This window comes from Euphorbia lathyris, chromosome 4, assembly GCF_963576675.1.
Source record: "Euphorbia lathyris chromosome 4, ddEupLath1.1, whole genome shotgun sequence".
Taxonomy (NCBI): Eukaryota; Viridiplantae; Streptophyta; class Magnoliopsida; order Malpighiales; family Euphorbiaceae; genus Euphorbia; species Euphorbia lathyris.
Genome location: NC_088913.1, coordinates 50,999,992 through 51,016,739, shown reverse-complemented (window position 1 = coordinate 51,016,739; position 16,748 = coordinate 50,999,992).

Here is a 16,748-nt window from a genome sequence, read left to right as displayed (position 1 = left end):
ATATGTCATCACATGACCAGTGGGGCTCCTGACGGGTTGACGTGTGATGACACGACACAGCAAGGACATAGGGGATACGTCACGAGAGAACAGTACGCCTTTTGACAGGGTAAGGACATATTGGAGGTGCCGTGACATACGGGGTATGCCAAAACAAAGGCGTATGGGATACGCCATGACATAAGGGTTGTAACTTCTGACTAGTGCCTGGGATACGAGAGAAAAGTACGAGGTATGCTACCATACGTAAAGTAGGCCAAGGCAAAGACGTACATGATACGTCACGACATAATGGACATGCCTCCTACCTAGCATACAAACAACACGGTGAAGACGCACGAGACGTGCCAAGGACGCATAGGATGCATCCCAACACCTAGGTACGACAAGGCAAAGACGTATGGGATACGTCACGACATAATTGGTATGCCTCCTGAATGACACGCGACGTTGGGGTCGACTCTTTCTCACATTTCTAATAAACACGTCCTAAGTCTACGAAACCTAGAGTGGCTGCACGCAATTTGGTTAGCATGCAACGCTCTATATGGTATGACTACAATGATTCGTTACGCATAGAATGCATTATAACTTAAATCTGACTCGACTGATGTACCACAAGATATAAATCTATACAAATAAACTAGTTAGCGAAAATCGTACATAACGCGTAATCAGATCGCAACAAGAGAAAGAAAATGTTAGATATCAATCACAATTATCACATCATTTCTCTTCCATCCTTATTCCTCCACACACTCGTTGGTCCAAGTCTCTTTCCTAGGATTTTGGTATGGGCTCACATCGTGGTCCAGAGGACGCGTGATGCTATCGATTATTGCGGAAAAATAAATCATTCATCAAACAATACAATTCGTTTTAACGCATCAGCGTTCAGTGACTAAGATATCGACCAAATTGGATTGTCCTTTTGAATAACTCGTCTTTTGTTATTTTGTGAGACGCCTTAGTTCGGGTTTTGACACCCTTTGAGCGCATCTCGGATTTAGACATGGTACGAGTTATTCTTTTGGCTCAATCGCTCGTTATTGACAATGATTCGTTCCCCTTTTATTCGCGTGGGTTCGTGTCTCGATTTTTGGATTACGACGGGATCTTTTGGATCTGTCGAGAGACGTAACCACGTGTTTGTTTAGTGACAATGTCACTTTTGAATTTTTATTTTAGGGAACGGACTCGTCGCGTAACGTGTTTGTTTTTAGCGTCAAGAATCCGCCTGCTCGTTTCGGCTATGTGAAAAGACGGTGAGTCTTATTTGAGCGCACGGTTATCTTTCGGCTAGCAACAACTCTTTATTTCTTCTAATTTACGAGATATATCATCCTAGCGTGGTTATAGAAAATCAACGTTTCGTTTAATCGCATGTTTATTCAAACAAGGGATATTACCATTCTTTTCACTTAGGCCCAAGTTAAGCAAACACGCAAATCGGGCCATATTTCTTGTAGTTTTGGTTACGGTCGAAATGATCGAGCCATTAGTCAAATCCACAGTCTCGTCCATATGGTGCAATTATGCGGTTTAATTCGGCTTCGCGATTTTAAACGGCGTATATACCTGTTTGAGGCACGTATTTAACGACATTGGTTCATTTTCTTTAACTACTCTCTGGATTGACATATATCGTAGATACGGGATGATTTTGGTCGTTTTTATTTTTATTTTATTTTCTTAGTCACTTTTGCGAATACGTCCATTTCTCTTTAGAACCACGCAAGGTGTAACGTAAGAGCTCGTTTTTTATTCGGAAGGGACGGGCCAAACTTACGAAACTCTTTACGTTATGACAAGGTCGTTCGAAACAGAAACGGTCTTCGTTTTCGTTTTGTCATAATCTCGTTTTATCCTAACGTATTTAAAGAATGTGAATAACGGCTACCGCTAATATAGTCTTTTGAATCGAGATATAACTATCCTTAATACCAAACCGATTCGTACTAATACGTGCTTACGTCACAACGTGTTTCCTGAACATGTGCCTTCTACGGGACACGGAAAGGGACCAAACGGGTCGCACAAGTTCATTCACACGAGATGACTAAGTCGTCTTTAGTTCGAATCGTTTCGATGCTTTGGGGTAGTTCATATATCGGTTTAAGAGTATATATTAACGCATCGTTTCATTTCCTTTACATATTTTAGGATTAGACACGTATGATGGCAATTTGAAAACACAAATTGATTCATTTATCACATCAAAAATAGTAACGGGTAATCCTATGGCAACTTCTAAGGCTACTATATGCTGACACGGCTGATCGCGGGACCTCACAGGACCGCACAAATTCGCCCCTAACGAATGGATGGGGACCCTTTGGCGCCTTACTGTAAGGGGGAACTTACACTAGCATCTTTCGAGCGACGAATGGACTCTCAATAGAGGTTTCACGGAAATTACCCAAAAGGTTTGCAATAATGCTTATGAATGCATACGAAAAGAAATAATACGATCCGTCCCCGTTAAGGGCTTAATACACGCCTTCCGGAATCAAATTTCTCGCTTCCCCAGCAGAGTCACCACTTGTTAGACAAGGTGCCGAACGGCCTCGCCCGGGTGGACCGGGGGGTGGACACCTCATGGTGACATAAGCGGTGATTAGCGCCGAAAGCAACCAATCGTGGAATCAAGCTGCTCGGTAGGACCGGAGCTCGGAGTATGGAAGAGTCGCCACCCATGAATGGGAAAATGAACACCGATCCCTTACGGGAGACCGGTGAGGGTTCGGGAAACTTAGGTACGAGCCGAGAAGGCTAGCTCCTTTCCGGAGAAAGGCTACTAGGCACCCCGACATCGCCCGGTTATGAACCACCGGCCTCCTACTCAGCGTGTTAGGCGATAACGGACTAATCGCATATTTCTTTAAGTTTAAAATTCATTTGAAACCTTTTCTTTCTCGCTTTGAAAACCGTTTTGAGCATGTCATTAAAAGCCATTTTAGTAAAGAATCACCCATTTTGCATAAATTTAAAATACATAGGAGAGAAAGGGGGAGAAGAAAGAATTGATTTATTCACGGCGTGATTTTATGCCTTAGTCTATACACTAATTCTAAGCTAATCTCATTCCCCAAAAACGAGTTTATTTACATGGTTCGTACCTTAATCGCCGTTGGAACGATTTAGGTACGTTTCAAAAACCCCGTTAATTTACATGACATCGACTCGAATCGCCGTTGGAACGACTCGAGCGCTTGAAAACGTGAGATAAGAAGTTTTAACAAAAAAAACGTGGTTAAGCATACAAGTCCATTTATTTTTATACAAAATCATTTAGACAAGAAAACGATTCAAAACTCTATTATTTACAAATAGAAAACGATTTTAATTACAAGGTTCGCTCAATCCGTCGTTGGAACAGATTAAGGTTTCAACACGTGATATTTTGGAAATGGTTTAAAAATGACAAAAAAACGTTATTTACACTTTAGGAATATCTAGAAAAGCCTTTAATTTAAACAAACAACTTGAAATCTCTTTTTGTCTTTTATTTTCCCCTTTTCACTCAATTAGCCCTTACTTGAACATCATTACAATAATTAACAAATCAAGGCCAAATTTACCCAATCAAATATATTTAAAATATATACATATATACAAAAATAAAATAAAATATATATATATATATATATATACATAGTTTTATCTAAAAATAAGGATATATCTATAGATAAAATGAGTAAGAAATACTATATGCTATAATAAAGAAAATGAGGAAGAATACTAAATATAATACATTTTTTATTCTAGTTAAAGCTATGTAAAAATAATGGGCAAAAATCCCAAAATAAGAGAATATCATTTATCCCAAAATGGTTTCACCTAATAATAGCTAATATAACCCAAACAACCCAAAAACTATATATACATACATATATTACTTTATAACATTAAATCCCAAACAAATTAAATTTCAACATGAAATAAATAGCTATATAATACATAATTAATAGTTATAGGACTTGAAAATAATTTTTATAAACATATTACATAATTAAATACATGTGTACACAAGTATAAATATCAAAAAGTTGAGAAAAGAGGGTTAAAAGGGTGATTTTCGGATTCCAGCAGATTACCGACGGAAAATCCGTCGCTAATCTGCTGTTAGTGACAGAAATGATAGAATATCAGAAACAGTCCCTATACTTTCCAGATTTATTCAGATGCTTTAGATTAGATCTATTCTATCGTTTTGGACCTCCGAACTACCGAAATAGGATCATAGTCTATAACGGAGACTCCTAAAACGACGTTTTATTTTTAAAACGTTAATTAGAAAGGCTTTTCTAAAATCTATACGTATACAACGCCGATATTCCCGAACTACCCTCAAACGGGATCACGGTTCATATTGGGATGTTAAGACGAGGTTTTTTTTTTCAAAACAAAACCAAACGTTTATTTAATACGAGACAAAAATTAAATAAATACGGAAGATTAAATAAAACGTGATAAATAAATAACTGACTAAGTAAATAAAATTATAACATAGAAATAAATAAATAAAGAAAATAAATCAAATAAAATAAAACGAGTCTAGTCCTCGGATAATACCTCAAGATCGGTATTGACAGTTGAAGTCTGTTGATTCCACGAATCGTGATTTTCCGGTGTTTTTTTTGTGTTTTTAGTAAAATATTTAACTTTGGAAAATTTGGATTTTTTAGGAAAAAAAATGTTTTTTCCCAAAAAAATCACTTTCTCTCTCTAAAAATTTCCTTAGAGTGAGAAATCTCTCTAAAAAGTCCTCTTTTTTTCCAAATACATGGGGATCCATGCCTTTTATAGGCACGGATCCCAAAAAATTTTGGGCGTAGCCCGAAGGGCGTCGGGCTACGCCCAAAAATTTTGGGCCTACGCCCAAAGTGGTTGGGCGGACGCCCAATAGACGTTGGGCGAACGCCCAACAGACGTTGGGCGTTCGCCCAACGTTGGTTGGGCGTTCGCCCAACGTCGTTGGGCGTCCGCCCGACGGATGTTGGGCGCACGCCCAACGTAGGTTTGGCGCGCGCGCCCCGCTGCCGGGTGCGCGTCCAACTGCCGTCGGACGCGCGCCGGCTGCCGCTAGGCGCTCGCCCAACGCCGCTGAACACCCGCGAGCCGTCCACTCGACGTCCGCAACCCCTACAGATCCTCTCGTGATTATTATTATTATTTTTGCTTTAAATTATCAGAACCAACCGTTTCAACCGTCTTGTTATGGGTTTTCATCACAGGTCCTCCGACTCGGTGTCTACAATAAATATCTTGAGCTGATCCCGATAAATGGCTGAGAACAGTACTCGTTTCCTTCCAGGGAACCGAGCAACACAGATACTCCCTGAAGGATTATCAATTAGTCGGTCTCCCCTATTCTTTGGATCTAATTATACATTCTGGAAGAATAGGATGAAGAACTTTATTCAAGCCACAAACATGAGTGCATGGCTTGCAATAGTTCACGGTCCATATGTGCCTTATAAAACTGTTAACGATGAGAAAGTTGTTAAGAGTGAAACTGAGTGGTCAGAAGATGACCTTAAGAAATTACAAAATAACGCTTCGGCTATCAATATGCTTCACTGTGCTCTAGATGTTGCAGAATACAATAAGATTTCAGGTTGAGAGTCAGCACAGGAGATTTGGAAAAAACTTGAAGTAACCTATGAAGGTACAAGCAAGGTCAAGGAATCAAAGGTGAACCAACATATGAGATTATACGAGCTATTCGAGATGAACGACAATGAGGATATCTCTGGAATGAACGCTAGATTCACCAACATCATAAATGAGATGAAGAGACTCGGCAAGAACTTCACTGAAGAAGAGCAGGTGAAGAAAATCTTGAGAAGCTTACCCAAGAGCTGGCAAGCTAAGAAAATGGATGTGGAGGAAGCTCAAGACTTGACCACATATAAATATGACGAGCTGATCGGATCTCTGCTGACTCATGAGATCTCTATGAAAAACTTCGAAGCAAAAGAAAAGTCAGAGGACAAGAAACAAAAATCACTTGTTATGAAAGCTGACTCGACCGAAGCTGACTCATCAAATGATGAGGAAATGGCCATGTTCGCAAGGAAGATGAAGAAGCTATTCAGAAAGAACGAAAAGAACAGCAAGAGGCCATTCAGAAGAGGCGATAGGTACAAAGCTGAGTCTAGTGACAAATACAAAAAGGACAGCTCCAAGCCTGTCACATGCTTTGAGTGCCATCAAACTGGGCACATTAAGTCAAGCTGCCCTAATCTGAAGAAAGAAAAGAAGGGAAGCAAAAAGGCAATGGTGGCCACATGGAGTGACATCGATGAGTTAACATCATCTGAAGCTGATGCCACCAAGTCAGCAAACATATGCTTCATGGCCGATGACGCTGCTGACCATACTCGATCTGAGCAAGCTGACCTCTCTGAAGAATCTGAACAGGAGGAATACTCAAATGAGGTAACATCCTTACACTTGCTTAGAAATGAAATGGTTAACGCTCTGAGTGATTTATATACATTGACTAAAAAGTGTAATAAGAAAATAAAGGCACTCAGCAGGCGGTGTGACGAGATTGAAGAGGTCAAACTTAGTGACCTTCGATATCTTCTCCAAGACAACTCAACTTTTCATAGCAACATGGAAATTATGCACAAGTTTGTCTCGGAAGTCCAATCAGATTCAAAGAAACTGAAAAAGGATGTCACAAACCTACAGAACCAAATAAAAGGTTCAAATAAATCCCATGCCAAGTACTCAGGTACTGGTCAGCATAGACAGTTCACTTAGTGTGACTGTTGTGGGAAAAGGGGACACACAACAGATATGTGTTGGTATAACAAGCCGATCGTCCAATGTGACTTATGCGGAAAGAAAAGGGCATACCACTAAGGTATGTTGGCATGCTCAGCACAATGGTGCTGACCAAAGACAAAGTCACCCAAAAAGGGTAACTCATTGTGACTTATGTGGTAAACAAGGCCACACCATAAATGTATGCCGTCATAAGTTAAAACGTGATATTGCACCTGTTTATGCTAACCAACAAGGACCCAAAAAGAATTGGGTAGAAAAAGATGAATAGTTTAAAATGCAAGTGAGCCTGAGATGCGTGGAGAAATCAAAACTGTGGTATATAGACAGCGCATGCTCGAGGCACATGACTGGTGATGAAACTCAATTCATCACACTTGAGCCTAAACGAGGAGGAAACGTAAGCTTTGGAGACAATAAAAAGGGTAAGATAGTAGGCTCACAAACTATCGGAGGTAACCCTACTATTGAGTCAGTCTCCTTAGTTAAAGGTCTCAAATATAACCTATTGAGCGTAGCTCAGCTGTGTGACAGCGGTAGAAAGGTTGTATTTGATGCCACTCAGTGTCGGATACTCGAGGGAAAAACAAACAACTTGATTTTAACTGCCCCTCGTGTTGACAATGTATATATGTTGAGTTTAGAAAAACAGTTTTCCAAAAATATATGCTTAGTATCTAAAGAGGATAACTCCTGGCTATGGCATAGGAGACTTGGTCAAGTAAGCATGGACCTCCTTGCCAAATTAGCTAGAAAGCAACTAGTTGAGGGATTGCCCAAATTGAAATTTGAAAAAGATCAATTATGTAATGTTTGTTAGCAAGGTAAACAAACGAAAAAGTCTTTTCAAAGTAAAAACATTGTCTCAACCAAGAGACCATTGGAATTACTACATTTGGACCTTTTCGGACCTGTCCAGCCACTGAGCTTGGGCGGTAAGAAATTTTCCTTAATAATTGTAGACGATTTCTCTCGGTATACTTGGATCATCTTGCTGAGTAGCAAGGATGAAACATTTAAGATGTTCACAACATTGATTAAAAAGCTTGAAAATGACAAAGACCTAAGAGTAGCTCATATTAGAAGTGATAATGGCGGAGAATTCAAAAACCAACAGTTTGACGAATTCTGTGAAGTCAGTGGTATTGACCACAATTTCTTTGCTCCTAGAACACCTCAACAACATGGGGTTGTTGAAAGGAAAAACAGAATAATTGTCGAAATTGCTAGGACAATGCTGAGCGAAAATAGGCTTCCAAAGTACTTTTGGGGTGAAGCTATCCACACAGTATGCTATATACTCAATAGGGCTTTAGTTAGACCTATTCTTAAGAAAACCCCATATGAACTTTGGAAAGGACGGAAGCCCAACATTGGCTACTTTCGTGCCTTTAGGTGTAAATGTTTTATACTCAACACAAAAGATAACCTTGCTAAATTTGATGCTAAAGCTGACGAAGCGATCTTTTTAGGGTACTCAGCTAACAGTAAATCATATAGGGTGTATAATAAACGAACTCAAGTTGTAGAAGAGTCTGTCCATATCGAGTTCGATGAAACTGACCCTACAAGAAAGACAACTCAGCCCAGTGAAGATGAACCAAGCTCAGCTTCCGTTGATCTAAATGGAGCCTCTGAGTCATCAGTACAAGGACTGACCAAAGGTAAACACAAAACCGAAATTACCTTTGCTGACCAAACTACTCCTGCAGATATTGTAGAAACACCTATTCCAGACAACTCAACATTACCCAAAGAAATCAAAATCCAAAGAGGACATTCAGAGAAGTCCATTCTTGATGCTGCTGACAACAAGCTGATGACGAGAGATCAGCTTAGAAAGTATCTCAGCAATGTTGTATTCGTCTCAGTTCATGAGCCAAAGAGTTTCGCTGATGCTGAGCACGACGAACATTGGATCAATGCTATGCAAGAGGAGCTTGATCAGTTCAAAAGAAATGAGGTATGAGATGTAGTACCAAAACCTAGGAATCAAAAGACCATAGGAACTAAGTGGGTCTTTAGAAATAAGCTAGATGAGCAAGGCAATGTAGTTAGAAACAAAGCCCGACTTGTAGCCCAAGGCTATAGTCAGCAAGAGGGCATTGACTATGGTGAGACCTTTGCTCCTGTTGCTAGGTTAGAGGCTATACGAATACTGTGTGCATATGCTAGTTATATGAACTTTAAACTATATCAAATGGATGTTAAAAGTGCTTTTCTTAATGGATTTATAAACGAAGAGGTATATGTTAGTCAGCCTCTTGGGTTTGAAGATCCAAAGTGTCCAAACCACGTTTATAAACTCAAGAAGGCCTTGTATGGCCTGAAACAAGCACCCCGTGCTTGGTATGAGAGGTTGACCAATTTCCTGCGGACCAGGAACTATGTCAGAGGCAATGCTGACACAACCTTATTTATTAAGAAAAAGGGTAAAAATACCCTGTTGGCACAAATTTACGTAGATGATATAATATTTGGCGCTACTGACGAATCTATGTGCAAAGAATTTAGTAAACATATGCAAACTGAGTTCGAAATGTCTATGATGGGCGAACTCAACTTCTTCCTTGGACTTCAAATCAAGCAAGGTAAGAACGACATCTTCATTAGCCAGTCTAAATACGCCAAAGAAATGTTAAAGAAATTCGATATGGAAGATTGTAAGCCCATATCGACTCCAATGGGTACTGATACTGTCATGTGCATGGATGAGAAAGGTAAGTGAGTAGACAGTAAGTTATATCGAGGTATGATTGGCTCTCTACTCTATCTTACTGCTAGTAGACCTGACATTCAGTACTCAGTATGCTATTGCGCTAGATATCAAGCTGACCCCAGACAATCACACCTTATAGTTGTGAAAAGAATTTTTAGATATTTGAAGAGCTCAGTTAATGCAGGTTTGTGGTATCCAAACTCAAATGACTTCACACTCATTGGATACACTGATGCTGACTATGGACGGGACAAGCTAGAGCGTAAGAGCACTTCTGGAGGATGTCACTTCCTGGGAAGCTGTCTAGTGTCTTGTTTCAGCAAAAAGCAGTCATCAGTTGCCCTGCCTACAACTGAAGCTGAGTACATTGCTGCTGAAAGCTGTGTGGCCCAAGTCCTATGGATTAAGCAACAGCTTGAGGATTACGGAGTTAAAACAGAAACAATTGATGTCAAATGCGATAACAAGAGCGCTATTGACCTATCCAAAAATCTAATCCAACACAGCAGGATGAAGCATGTCAGCATAAGGCATCACTTCATCAGAGACCATGTACTCAAGGGTGAGATTAAGCTGACCTACGTACCAACAGATGAACAGCTTGCGGATATCTTCACTAAGCCTCTGGCTCGTGAGCAATTCAGCATATTAAGGGAAGCTATCGGTATGTGTAATCCTGTTTAATAAATTCTTGATCAATATTGAGTGATTATACTATATGCCGAGTAGTTAATGCATACTAAGTAATTTACTCAAACTGAGCTAAACTGAATAACCTAGAATCAACTTATGCTGACTAGACATACATGCTGAGTAATTACTATAGGCTGAGTTACTTCTGTATGAAAATCTCTTCTACATAAAATTGAGCACTCCGTATTTCAAACGTTTAAAATTCCAAATACTGAGTAAAATCCATTTAACATTAAAAGCTAGCACACACGCCATAAATAGCCACCTAGGATGACGTAATCACAATAATTAAGAAAACAAATGCACCGAACATGTCATAAATGCCAGATTATTGTCGTTTGATCATCTCGAGGTAAAACGACTACTTCAACGTTCCAGATCAACTCGACCTTCTATAAATAGTGGACGAATTCCCACTCATATCTCTTTACACTTTGAAATCTCTGGCAAATTGATTTCTGTCTAAATCCCTAATCTTCAAATACTCTCAAAGAATCCTTAAAAATCATGTCGGATTCCCAAAACATCTCCGGAGCTGGTTATGACGGCAATCACTCCGATGAAAACCATCCATCTCCCACTGAGTCTCAAGGAAAAGGTCAGCATGACCAAACTCCAAGCAAGAACCCCCAAGCTGACCTCGCAACCTTTTCGAAAAAGAAGAAGAAGAAGGAAAAGAAAGAACCAGAAAGAACCTATTCCCCAGTTTTCGGTAGTGTTAGGGGATGGAAAATTGATCGCTCCCGCTGGTTCTCTGAAGGGTTTGTCAAAGTTGAAAAGCCCTTCTGCGAATGGATCTCTAAGAATGGCTGGTGGGTTGTTCTCTATCCGTGAAGCCACCTATCCTGAGTTAGTAAGGGAATTCTATGCCAACTTGCGAGCTACTAACGATGACAATGACTACATGGTCACTGAGCTCAAGGGGAAGAGGATATTTGTTAACCCTCCTTATCTCGCTACACTACTAGATCTAAAGATCGAAGGAGCTAAACTCATAACCACAAACGATTCCACCAAATTTGACTATCCCGTGGAGTTCTGTAAACTAAAAGATCACAAGGGAGAAATAGCCAGTACGTGTATGGGTCAAAATCAAAAGATGGCTCACTACATTCTGACCAACTTCATCTATCCCAAGATCAATGCTCAATCCTCTGCATCCAACTTCGAGTAGTGCTTCATATGGCACATGCTGACCTACCAGCCACTCAACATGCCTGTATTCCTTATCGACGGATTTAAGCGGAGCACAGGGACACTCAGGTTGGGGTCCCTTATTACAAAGATCCTTCAAGATCACCGAGTAAACTTAACAGAAGAAATTCAAGTTTGGGGTACGGAGATTACTACAGGTATTCTATTCGGTTTGGCCTATGACCAACCAATTGTACCGAGGAAAGGAAAAGGAGCGACGGTTGAAGATGCACAAGCTATGCCAACCAAGAAGGGAAAGAAGATTGTGGAGCAACCTCGTACTGACCGCACCAGGCAGGATAAAAAGCGAAAAGCTGATCAATCAGCAAAGGATGTCAACACAGTTCCTAGGAAACTGAGAATAATCTCCAGTGCTAAGAAAGTGGATGCTGAGCAAGAACAATAGGTACATAAGTCGGCAGAGAAAAGGCCAGATGTGCCTGAGGAAAGTGAGGAAATTCAAGAAACACCTCTGAGGAAGAAGAAGAGATCTTATGGTCTGAGTCCTATTGATGCTGCCCCCCTTGGCTTTGTCGTCTCTGACGATTCCCATTTCGTGAGAATCCAAGAGATTGACCTTGAGAAAAACCCTTCTGACCAGGAAAATGAATTGGGAGATTTTGGAGGATAGTTTGAAGCTGAGCGAACAGCCAATGTTAATAATGAGCAAGATAAGTGTGCTGCTGAGGGCACTAAGTTAGTTGATGCTGAGCCAACTGAACTACAAGCTGACCAAACAGAAAGAGTTCAAGCTGAGGGAAGCCTTAATGATGACCTAGAGTTAACTTCCTCATCTAAGTCTCTTGACTCAATCGCTGCTGACCCCTCACCTCAAACCAACAAGGTTAGTTTTGAAAAGCGTTTCAAACGCAAAGCTCACAAGCCCAACTCCCTAGATTTATTGGCTGATTATCCACTTAGAGAACCATTTACTGACCTAACTAGACTTCAGTACGAATTCTTCTCCTCCGTCATCGAGCCAACTCCAGATCAGTTCACACAAAAGCAAGCCTCTATTACTCATACTGAGGAACAAGCCAAGAACCCTGAAAATCCAATCTCTACCGAGCAAGAGCTGGAAGTTCAAGCTGCTCAAGAAGGTGAGCAAGCAAAGAAAAATCTTGTTCATGCCAGTTCTGAAGTAACTCCTCCTGCACCAACTCAATCTCAAACCAATGTTGAGCAGGTCAACATATCTGCCGATCCACCTCTTCCTAACCCAACATCGCAGAATGTTGAACTGTCAGTTCCTGGTGCTGACTTGCACAAAAGTCCAGTTGTTGATCATGCTGGCCCATCTGGTACTGGAAAGCAACCTACTCAAATACCGGCTGCTGAGCGCACTCCTGAGGCAAATTATGTCTACCTAAATGCTACTGAGTCTGGACGTCGAATCATTGACTCAGCTCAAACCATTCTCCAGGATTTGTGATGCTGCTGGGTTCGTAAACATTGAGTCAACACAACTTTCTCTAGTCACTCAGCTCCTGAATGAGATCAAGGGTCTCAAAGATCTTGTGAGTGTTATAACAACTGTTCAATCTCAACAGCCCAAGCAAGACTCCATAGTGAAGCTGGTTGAACTGCAGTTAATGATGGTGACTCACATGGATTCCGTCCAAGGCCAAATAAATGCTCTATCTGCAGTCAACACGGGATATACTACCTCTGCTTTGGTTGACCATCACTTCACCAAGCTACACTCTGAGCTGACCGACACTCGTGCGATAATTTCCTCCTCTTCCCAGTGTTCGATCGAGCAAATTAGCGAAGCTATCCGTCTACTCAACTTGAGTAAGGAAGAAATGGATACTGACTTGGTGAAAACAAATGAAATCCTGCAATACTCCCAAGCCACCTTCAAACATGTGCGCTACACGAATGCTCAATGTTAGTTCTATGATTCGGCTTTGCTCAAGATGTATCATCAAGCTTATGCCTTACTGACTGATACTATCACCTGGGTTGGGAAATCCCAAGAATATATTCTAAGTATGCTCAGTGCCTCTGTCAGAATTCTCGGTTCCATCTTGGACGATAGTGTTCCCATTTTCGACGGTCTAAGGGAAAGCACGAAAAAGCTTAAGGCGTATTCCGTGAGATTAACTCGTGCTGCTCTCAATGACACTTTCATTCGTCCTCCGCCCGATGCTGGCAAAACGGGGGAGAAAGAACAAGCTGATGGAACTCAGCATAGATCAGGGGAAGCAGGAGAAGCATCAGGTAGTCTACAACAACGAAATGCCAAAGGGAAAGGCAAAATGAATCCTGCTCATCAAGCCCAAGCTAACAAGAAGAAATAGCTTAGTCAATGATTGAACTTGGCTTGTATTCTATTTTTGTATGCTGACTCACCATCTATCTATTTTAAGCATCTTTTTTACTTAAACTAACCTATCTACATATGATGCTTACTGAAATGTGCTATATGCTGAACTGTCTTTATTGAACAAATAATGGAAAGGAACATGCATGTGAAAAACTCTCAACACACATTTACTCTGATACATGAATACACTTTGCTCTGATACATAAATTCATAGATATAATTGATAGCGTGGCGCCTAGGTAGAGCTTATGAAATATATATTATGATAAGCTCGTTATGACTATGGATGTGATCTTCCTAAATGCTCTATCTCTACTAGACGCTACTACTTAGGGGAAAGTGTACCCCGTCGTATCAAGTAATAATCTGGTTAAGACCGGGTATCGAATCCACGGGATTTATAACTACAAGTATTAAACGACTCGGTTTTATACGTTATCTAAGCAGTGAATACTTTGGGTTGATTCGGGGAACAACTACAAACTACTCCTAACTACGGGTGAGACAAATTTATATAACAAAAACTCTACTCCCAATATATACGGTTAATGATTTACTCTTGTAATGACCACTACGTGTAGTGTGACCGACCCGTGAAGTACTTAGACTGTGTGGTTCCTAGTCAAGGCGTGTCTAATGCTTGGGATTAGAAATTAGGGCCCGTAAGTTTCGTGGCTTGTCAATTCCTACGGTTTCCGGAGCGTCACTTCCGGTAAGGCAACACCTATATGAATCCCTAAAGATAGCCCGAATGACGTCGAAAATCACGTTCCCCTACACAATAATCAATTACGAATATCAAAACAAGTAACAAACATCAACACATATATAGAAAAAGAGATTACGAATCATAAATTATAAATATGGAAAATGTAAATATGGAATACAACCAAGCCTAGTACATAGGAAGAGTACAAGCTAATTAGCAAGTGAAAAGGGAAGAATCCACCCTTAGAACTAGCTAACCGGACTCAAGGCCGTCTCGTAGGACTTGGAGGTGGAACTCTCGAGCTTGGTGAACGGAGATGGAACGGAACTTTGACGGAATGCCGGAATCAACGAACAAGCTCTCAAGGTGATAGAGTTTTGCTATGTAAAATCTAAAAATAAAATCTAAAACTATGTAGCAAGAGCTCAATACATAAAATTCTTGATTGTCTAAATGAGTGCTAGTCACTCTTATTTATACACATCAAGCTAGGGGTAGAATTGTAAATTCACAAGATACAAGCATGGAGATACATTATTTCTGCAGAATTCCCATGATACGCCCCTCGTATTGACCCATTCCGTCAGAAATCTCCTGCATGTGGACCAAATTCAGATCTTGTTGTCTCAACCACGCCCTGCGTAGACTGGGGTACGCCCCGCGTGGTTGAGCTCCTGAGATTTAATGGCTTGAAATGTGTCTTTTACGCCTCGCGTGACCTAGCGGCGCCTCGCGTATATGAGCCCCTAGAACTTTAGATTGAAGAACTTCGCATATACGCCCCGCGTGTAGGTTGGGACGCCCCGCGTGAGAGCAGTTGACTTGGAAGACCATGAAGTCTGACATTCATGATTGAGCTTATCATTGTTTATACGCCCCGTGTGTAAGGTAGGACGCCCCGCGTGACAGTGGGTAAATCCCACGTGGTGTCTGCGGATTGAGCAATCATTTCTGACTTGGTGTTCCACGCCCCGCGTGGAGGGTAATAAGCCCCGTGTATGTCGGTGGATTTTTGCTCCTTACTCGTACCTAAAATACAATTCTCGAGAGTCGAGTCAGCTTGGCGTTTTATTTTCTAAATTAATCAAAACTAAAGATAATTAACCGAAAGTATGGATTTTATTTTTATTTCGTTATTTTATTAAAACATTCTATTTTTGCAATTAAAATTATTTATTTAATCCAAAATTAAACCGTAAATCACGCTAAAAGATAGGGACGAAATGCCCCTATCAAACCTCCTCGGACTTTAAAGTTTTACTTGTCCTCAAGTAAAAGAAATCGAAAGACAAGGGATTGAGATTATTAAGAAACAAACCTTCGGTTAGTTTTACCAAGTGCGTGATCCCAAAGCTAAAGTTTTGTGCAAAGTTTTCGGCAAGTACCTACGTAAACAGATGAGCAACCAAAACTTGTTTGAAACCTCCATAATCAAATTTAATAGGCAATATTGACAGGGGTCGATTATCTTTTGAGAACCCGATAGTACCTCACCAAGGGATTTCACTCTTACGCTCAAATTTTGGTGGGTCGATGTTTTTGCACTCTCCTTTGCACTTACTCGAAGTGACTTAGAGTTTGCATTTTCATCCGGGTTTTTCCTCCTATGTTATGGTCTAGGCAATATTAAAAATGAACCCGGAGGGGGGTTGTAATGTGGGTGGCTTTTTAGAGGTTAATTTTTAGAAACTCGAGTTTGATGATGTGTCGTCTAGCGTAGTGTTTTTCTACGACAAAATATGTATGATAAGTGCGTTACGACTATGGATGTGATCTTTCTAAATGCTCTATCTTTACTAGACGTCACTACTTAGGGGCAAGTGTACCCCGTCGTATCAAGTAATAATCCGGTTAAGACTGGGTATCGAATCCACGGGATTTATAATTGCAAGTATTAAACGACTCGGTTTTATACGTTATTTAAGCGGTGAATACTTTGAGTGGGTTCGGGGAACAACTACAAACTACTCCTAGCTACGGGTGAGGCAAATTTATATAACGACACTCTATGGAATGATACGGATGGCGATAAGTTATAAATATGACAAATAATGACTCCTAATGCATATACGGTTGATGTTTTGCTCTTGCAAAGACGACTACGTGTAGTGTAACCGACCCGTGAAGTACTTAGACTATGTGGTTCCTAGTCAAGGCGTGTCTAATGCTTGGGACCAGAAATTAGGGCCTGTAAGTTCCGTGGCTTGTCAATTCCTACGATTTCCGGAGCGTCACTTCCGTTAGGGCAACACCTATATGAATCCCTAAAGATAGCCCGAATGGCGTCGGAAATCGCGTTCTCCTAC